General features: G+C 33.0%; 1 pseudogene; it reads right to left on the bottom strand.

Moving 5' to 3' along the window:
• Nucleotides 1-6517: 6517 nt before the first annotated feature.
• Nucleotides 6518-6688, bottom strand: LOC127548936 (COMM domain-containing protein 6-like; annotated as a pseudogene).
• Nucleotides 6689-9022: the final 2334 nt, after the last annotated feature.

Here is a 9022-nt window from a genome sequence, read left to right as displayed (position 1 = left end):
AAGAGAGCCACATCCACCAAACTTGATCACATTTAGTCTTGTTGTTGCCGTGTATAATGATCTCCTAGTTCTGCTCATTTCACTCAGCATCAATTCATTTAAGTCTCTCCAGGCTTCTCTGAAACCATCCTGTTGATCATTTCTTACAGAACAATAATATCCCATAACATTCACATACCATAATTTATTTAGCCATTCTCCAATTGATGGGCATCCACTCAGTTTCCAGTTTCTTGCCACTACAAAAAGGGCTACCATAAACATTTTTGCACGTGTGGGTCCCTTTCCTTCCTTTAAGATCTCTTTGGGATATAATCCCAGTAGAAACATTGCTGGGTCAAAGGGTGTGCACAATTAACTTTTTGGGCATAGTTCCAAATTGTTCTGCAGAATGGTTGGATCTGTGTTAGAATCCTTAGAAAGTGATAAGTCAGTTGCCTAATTTAGCATGGTACTTAGCAAATTCTCTAGCTCACTAATGTATTTAAGTACTCATTGGAGTTCACACTTTTGGGGGATTCACAAGTCAGTATTCAGTATGAGATTCACAAGTCAAAAATCCACAATCCCACTCTCTCAGAGGAGGAGTCAACCTTTGAGTTCACACCTCTAAAAGAGCATAAAAAGGAATGAGTCAGTTCAGAAGAAGCCCACTTTTGGAAGCAGAGCCAGATTCATTCATCCCATCTCACACCACCATGGTGGCAGGCTCTCCTCCTTTGCTTCTCCACTGAAAGATAGACCTCTAAGAAAGCTAACTGGGCCCAAGGAAAGAGATGAGACTTGGAAGGAGAAAATAAATGTTTGGATTTTATCAGCTGGCTACACTTGAAGTGATTATTACTCAGAACTGAAACTAAGGCTGTTTCCAGAAAACCTCCCCAAGAAAATTGCTCCCACAGAGAATGATCATACATTATTAAAAAAAAAAAAAAAACACCACAGACCTGTTCACAGTTACACCAACAATGTATTAGTGTCTCAGTTTTCCCACATCCCCTTGAAAATTCATTATTATTTTTTCCTGTCATCTTAGACAATCTGAGAGTTATGTAGTGGTGTCTCAAAATTGTCAGTTTGCATTTCTCTGATAAATAGTGATTTAGATCACCTTTTCATATGATTAGAAATAGTTTCAATTTCATCATCTGAAAATTATCTGTTCATATCCTTTGACCATTTATCAACTGGAGAATGGCTTGAATTCTTATAAATTGGAGTCAATTGTCTATATATTTTAGAAATGAGGCCTTTATCAGAACCCTTGAATGTGAAAATGTTTTTCCAGTTTATTGCTTCCCTTCTAATCTTGTCTGCATTAGTACTTTTTGTACAAAACCTTTTTAATTTAATATAATCAAAATTATCAATTTTGTGATCAATAATGATCTCTAGTTCTTCTTCAGTCACAAATTCCTTCCTCTTCCACAGATCTAAGAAGTAAACTACCCTATGTTTTTCTAATTTGTTTATAATATCATTCTTTATATCTAGATCATGAACCCATTTTGACTTTATCTTGCTATATGGTGTAGTGTGAGTCAATGCCTAGTTTCTGCCATACTGGTTTTCAATTTTCTCAGCAATTTTTGGCAAATATTGAATTACTATCCCAAAAGCTGAGGTCTTTGGGTTTGTCAAAACATTAGATTACTACAGTCATAGACATTTGTCTTGTGATCCTAACTTGTTCCACTGATCAACTACTCTATTTATTAGCCAGTACCAAATGGTTTTGATGACTGCTGCTGTAAAATATAGTTTTAGATCTGGTACAGCTAAACCACCTTCATTTGCTTTTTTTTTTTTTTCTTTCCCATTAATTCCCTTGAAATTCCTGAACTTTTGTTCTTCCAGGTGAATTTTGTTATCATTTTTTTCTACATCAGTAAAATAGTTTCTAGGGAGTTTGATTGGTATAGCACTAAATAAATAAATTAGTTTAGGTAGTATTATCATTTTTATTATATTTGCTCAAACTATCCAAGAGCACTCGATATTTTTCCAATTGTTTAGATCTGACTTTATTTGTGTGGAAAGTGTTTTCTAGTTTTGCTGATATAATTCCAGACTTTCCATTAGGAGATAGATTCCCAAATATTTTATACTATCAACAGTCATCTCAATTATTTATTTAATTATTTGAATTGATTTATTTAATTGATTTATTAATAATTAATTTAATTATTTAAAATTTAAAATAAATGGAATGTGTTTTCTTATCTCTTGCTTTTGGATTTTGTTAGTGTTGTATAAAAATACTAATTATTTATGTAGATTTATTTTGCATCCTGAAACTTTGCTAAAATTGTAGATCATTTCTAATAGCTTTTTAGTTGATTCTCTAGGATTCTCTAAGTATACCATCATAACATCTGCAAAGAGTGATAATTTGGTTTCCTCATAACATACTCTAATTCTTTTCATCTCTTTTTCTTCTCTTATTGTCAAAGCTAGCATTTCTAATACAATATTGAATAGTAATAATGATAGGTGACAACCTTGTTGCACCCCTGATCTTATTGGGTAGGGTTCCAGTTTGTCCCCATTACATATAATGCTTTCTCATGGATTTAAATAAATGCTACTGACTATTTTAAGGAAAAGTCCATTTATTCCTATACTCTCTAATGTTTTTAATAGGAATGGATATTGGATTTAATCAAATGTTTTTCTGCATCTATTAAGATAATCATATGGTTTTTGTTAATTTGGTAATTGATATAGTCAATTATGGTAATAGTTTTCCTAATATTGAACAAGCCCTTCATTCCTGGTATAAATTCTACTTGGTCATGATGTATTATCCTGGGGATGATTTTCCACAATCTCTTTACTAATATTTTATTTAAGATTTTTGCATCAATATTCATTAGGGAGATTGGTCTATAATGTCTTCCTCTGGTTTTGTCCTACCTGGTTTAGATATCAGTACCATGTCTGTGTCATAAAAGGAATTTGGTAGGAGTCCTTCATTCTCTATTTTTTTAAATACCCCATATAGTATTGGAGTTAATTGTTCTTTAAATGTTTGGTAGAATTCACATGTAAGTCCCCATCTGGGGATTTTTCTTAAGGAGTTGATTAATAGATTGTTCTATTTCTTTTTTCTAAAATGGGACTATATAAGTAATTTATTTCTTCTTCTGTTAATCTGGGCAGTCTATATTTTTGTAGGTATTTTTCCATTTCACTTAGGTTATCAAATTTATTGGCATGAAGTTAGGCAAATTAACTCCTAATTATTGCTCTAATTTCCTCTCTTAGTTTTATTGTTCATGTTTAATTACTTGTTCCAACTCAGTTTTATTTATTAATAATAGTTTTTTACTTTCAATTTTATTAATCTCTCCTTTTATTTTTTGAATTTCAGGTATGGTATTTGATTGGGGTTTTTTAATTTGTTCTTTTTCTAGTTTTTTTTTTTAATTGCAAGCCCAATTCATTGATCTTCTCTTTCTCTATTTTATGCAAGTAAGCATCTAGAGATATAAAATTTCCCCTTATTACTGTTTTGGTATGTTGTCTCATTATTTTCATTCTCTTGGATGAAATTATTAATTGAGTGTATGATTTGCTATTTCACCCATTCATTCTTTAGGATGAGATTATTTAGTTTGCAATTACTTTTTGCTCTATTTTTCCTGGCCTCTTATTAAATGTAATTTTTATTGCATAGTGATCTGAAAAAAAATGCATTTACTATTTCTGCCTTTCTGCATTTGATTTTGAGGTCTTTATGTCCTAATATATGGCCAAATTTTTGTATAGGTTTCATGAACTGCTGAGAAGAAAGTATTTCCCCCTTTCTGTCTCCATTCAATTTTTTCCCAAAGATCTATCATATCTAATTTTTCTAGTATTCTATTTACCTCTTTAACGTCTTTATTACTTATTTTGTGTTTTTAGTTATCTAGTTCTGAAAGAGCAAAGTTGAGATCTCCCATTATTATAATTTTGCTTTTATTTCTTCTTACAACTCTCTTAATTTCTTTAGGAATTTTCATGCTATATCACCTAATGCATATATATTTAGTATTGCTATTGCTTCATTATCTATGGTATCCTTTAGCAAGATATAGTCTCCTTCCTTATCTCTTTTAATTAGATCAGTTTTTGCTTTTGCTTGATCTGAAATCAGGAGAACTATCCCTGTTTTTTTTTTTACTTTACCTTAAGCATAAAAGATTCTGCTCCAACCATTGACCGTTACTCTGTTTGTATCACTCTGCTTTAAATGTGTGTTTCTTGAAATCAATATATTGTAGAATTCTGGCTTTTAATCCAGCATGCTATTACCTTCCACTTTATGGGAGATTTCACCCCATTCACATTTATGGTTAAAAGTACTAATTCTTTATTTCCTGCCATTTTATTAATCCCAAATTATAGTTTTCTCTGTTCTTTTCCTCTTTCCCACATCCTCAGTATTCTACTTATAAGCACCACTTACCTCAAGCAGGCCTCTCCCTTTATAGTCCCTCCCCCTTTCTTATACCTTTTCCTTACTATTTCTTTTTTCCCTTCTATTTAGCTACTCCTTTCCTTTGCCTCTTTTTTCTCCTACTTTTATATAAGGAGAGAGAAGTTTCTCTGTAAACCAAATATGTCTAATATTTTCAGTTTGAGCCAAATCTGATGAGGCTAAAGATTCCTACAATGTTCATCCCCCTACCTTTTTTGCCTCAAATATAATGGGTTTCCTTTGCCTATCCATGACATGTAGTTTCACTCATTTTACCTCCACTTTCCCTTTTGTCTGGTACAATCTCCTTTTCACTTCTAGTTTCTTTTTTATATTATAACAGAAAATCAAATTATATCTGCATTTTCTATGTGTACCCATAACAGAAATACAATTCTCAATAGTTATTTTCTTTTTTACCTTTTTATTCTTCTCTTGAGTTCTATATTTGGAGTTCAAATGTTTTTGTTTAGCTCTGGTCTTTTCAACAGAAATAAATGGAATTCACCTATTTCATTGAATGTGCATCTTCTTCCCTGGAAGAAAATGCTCAGTTTAGCAAGGTTATTCTTGGCTGCATTCCAAGTTCCTTTGCATTTCAGGAATATCAGATTCCAGGCCCTTCTATCCTTTAGGGTACAAGATGTTAGGTCCTGGGTAGTCCTCATTGTGGCTCCTTGATATTTGAATTGGTTGTTTTTTTGTGTTTTTTTTTTGGCTGTTTGTAATATTTTTTCCTTGGTCCTACAGTTCTGAAATTTAGCCACAATATTCTTTGGAATTTTAATTTTGGGGTCTCTTTCAGGCAGTATTCATTGAATTCTTTCAATGGTTATTTTACCTTCTGCTTCTATGACACCAGGGCAGTTTTATTTGATGATTTCCTAAAAAATTGTGTCTAGGCTCTTTTTCTCATCATGATTTTCAGGAAGTCCCATAATCCTTAGATTGTTTCTTCTACATCTATTTTCCAAGTCATTTGTTTTCCCAAGTAGGCAGCTTACATTTTCTTCTTTTTTTTTCATTTTTTTTTTTTTTTGGTTTTGCTTCACTGATTTTTGTTGTTTCATTGAGTCATTCATTTCCATTTTTTCAATTCTAATTTTTTGTGAATTATTTTCTTCATTTACTTTTTTTTTTGTATTTGTCCAATTGAATTTTTAAATGAGTTGTTTTGTCCTATGGGTGTTTTTTTTTTTTCCATTTCACAAATTTTGCTTTTCAGGAGTTGTTTTCTTTTTCCATTTTGTCAACTCTATTTTTAAAGGAGTTATATGCTTCCATTTCACTAAAGAAATTCTCTTTTAAGATCTTTTATAATTTCTTTTAGGACAGCCTTGTGTGATGCGGACCAATTTTTATCATCTTTGGGGGCTTCATCTGGAGATGATCTGCTTTTAGTCTCCTCAGGGTTTGAAATTTGTTCTTTTCTTTCACCATAAAAAGTATTTGTCTTTAGAGTTCTTTTTGCTTTTTTACTCCTTTTTTTTTTTTAAGGTTGAGATCTAGTTTTAGTGCAATAGGGATTGTCCGAGCTTCCTCTACAGGTGGCAGCAGCTTTCTCTACAAGCAGTGGGGGCTGTACTGAATCTGTACTGACTCATCCCCAATCTGTACTGGGTGAGCGTGGCCATTTCCCATGAGATTCTGACATTTTGAGGTACACTCTTTTGCCTTTTGTGTTTGTATTGGATGTTTTATAACTTCTCCGCTGATCTACTGGCTTGCAACCAGAGCCAACACTGCTGTAGGTTCCTCCCCTAGATTCTCCACCACATGGAACTCCCACCACCTTGGTACTCTGCGCTGTGCTTGGCATCTGTGCTCGCCATCTGTGCCCAGCCTGCTTGTGCTTGGCACACCTCCTTCCATGTCCGATTGAAACAGACCTTTTCTAGAAATCTTTGAATTATCTTCTGCTGGTAATTTGTTGCACTCCCAATATTAGTTGGGTTCTGCCAAGCCAGAGATAATTCAGAGGTTGGATTTGATAATTAGTGTGAGGGTTATAGAAGAAAGAAATGTGCATCTGTTCCCCAAAGCAAGCAATTCTTATATAGTTTCAATAACAGGAGCCATCTCTTTGAACTGCTGAAGAAATACTAAACTGTGGAATTGTCATTTCAAAAAGCTTCTTCATTTTCTGACCTTACTGATCTGCACTTTTAGTGTCACTGCAATATAAGGAAATTTAAGATTTCTTCAACTATCTGAGCTCACCATTATACTCATTTTTCAATGAGGATCTAGAATCTGGTTATTAATCTAGGATTTAGCCTCCTATGGAGATTGATAGAACCTTTACTTATCCAGCACAAGAGGGCTCTCTTATAACTCTGCCAGTAAAGGACTGAAAAAAATGTATATAATTTTAGGTATAATCTGAATGACTAACATTTTCATTATCAATTTCTTAAGTTTGAACAATAAACAAAACAATAAATGAAGTCTTGGTTTACAATATCTCCTAATTACCAAGGTATAAATGCTCACATTGAAAATTTAATAATCAGCTTTCATAAACCTGGTATGAAATATCTTCAGCACTCCCCTGCATGTATATATTTTTGCATATTTTAACAGATCTTGATATTGCTGGCATGGCATTTTTTCTTCACCAGTGCAAATGCAACTTCTCCATGCCTTAATAAATGGTTTTGTGAGTTCCTGTGGCCAGAAAATTCATCATTAATTGTTCACTTGGCTAACTTCTAGGGATGAATCTTTTCCCTGTTTAACTAAACTGATCTTGAGACAAGAAAAGACACAGACTCACACACACATACACACACACATACACACACATACACACACACACTCACACTCACTCATATAGTTCTGGATCTATACCTGACACCTGTCCAGTTCAGTAGGACCTCCCAGAAATTATGCTCTACAAAGATAATCTCTACAGACCTCACATCCATCTCCATGACATAAGTAATTAAAGCAAATGTAAAGAAAGCATGCATGTGTGTATGTGTGTATGTGTGTATGTATATATATATATATATATATATATATATATATGTGTGTGTGTGTGTGTGTGTGTGTGTGCATGTGTGTGTGCATGTGTCTGTGTGTATGTGTGTTATATATGTATGTATGTATGTTTATGTGGTGGAAATCACAGTGATAAGGAAAAGGCCTCAGAGCTAGAAAAGGCTGGGTTAAAATTCCAGGGAAAAATAAGGTTAAAATCCTAATTGAGTTTCTCCATTTCTCATTGCTTCCCTCTCTACAGATAGATATCTTACCTCACCTGCAGGTACTCTGCCCAATAGAATTCAAAGTTTGATCAATGAAACTTTAAAAGATATTGGGGTTCCAAATCACTCTAGCTCTCATTGATTGATAAATGATAGGTCCCAGTCCACACCTGACCATTGTTTGCCCCAGTTGGCTCAGAGTGAAAGTAAATACCAATTATTTCTATTTTGGCCAGAAACCCTGAGGATCTTCCTTCCTGGAATGATTTAATGGCCCCAGATGGCTCTAGAAGGGAAACTGAGGCAGCCCTCCCTCAATTAAATCCACTTCACTTACATGTCATGGCATCCCCTCCCTAATGGTATGATCCTCTTGGAGAACGAAGGACAAACAACAATACTCACTAAAACCAGAAGTTCCAGAGTAGTAACCAACATACTGGGAGTACCCTATGCCAATGAAATCAGAAATAAATACATATATGATGTGAATGCATGTATTTGTATATGTGCCTATGGTTTTGTAAGAACATACATATTCACATATATAGTGTAGTTTTTAAGATACAAAAACTTAAAGCAGAAATACTTATATGGTTCCAATGAGTAAAACACATCTTTATAGTAAAGCTTCAAAAAAGTACTGTTTGGGAGACAACTTCTATATGGATTTGTTTATGCTTAGGTATATATTTATGAATATATGTGTATGTGTGTGTGTATATATATATATATATATACATATACATATATATATATATATATATATATATATGTATATGATTTAACAGATTGGTAACATGACACAGTTAAAAGAGAGACAGGTTTTAAAAAAAGGAAGACCCAAAGACAAGCTTTGTCCCTGACACACACTAGTTGTGTGATTCTTAACAAGTCACTTAACCTTTCAAGTATTTTAGGTTCAAGACTTTGAGTTGCAGAGAAGGAGGTGAGGGAGGCTTCTTCATCCATAGAAAGAATTTTCAATAAAAGTGACATTCACGTGTCCTATCCTTATTCTTATATCTATATATTTGCATAATTATTTCTAATACAACACTGACAAAGTCCTTGATTTAGATTATAATTAAATGTATAGGTACGAGGAAGATTAGGAACACTATCTTTCTAGCATTACAAACAATTATACATATTATATACATACATGTATACATTATATGTATTATATATATTTGATGTATGTTTGTATATGTAAACACATATAAATGAATATAGGTAAATAGATATGCATTATATACAGATATAGAGCTCATCACATATATGAGGTAGAGAGAAAAATAATCATTTTTTTTGGATAAGCAGAATAGACTTGTACTGCAACACAAAG

This window comes from Antechinus flavipes, chromosome 2 (assembly GCF_016432865.1).
Source record: "Antechinus flavipes isolate AdamAnt ecotype Samford, QLD, Australia chromosome 2, AdamAnt_v2, whole genome shotgun sequence".
Taxonomy (NCBI): Eukaryota; Metazoa; Chordata; class Mammalia; order Dasyuromorphia; family Dasyuridae; genus Antechinus; species Antechinus flavipes.
The sequence above is the reverse complement of the archived record's forward strand: the minus strand, read 5'-3'. Positions and strand labels throughout refer to the sequence as shown.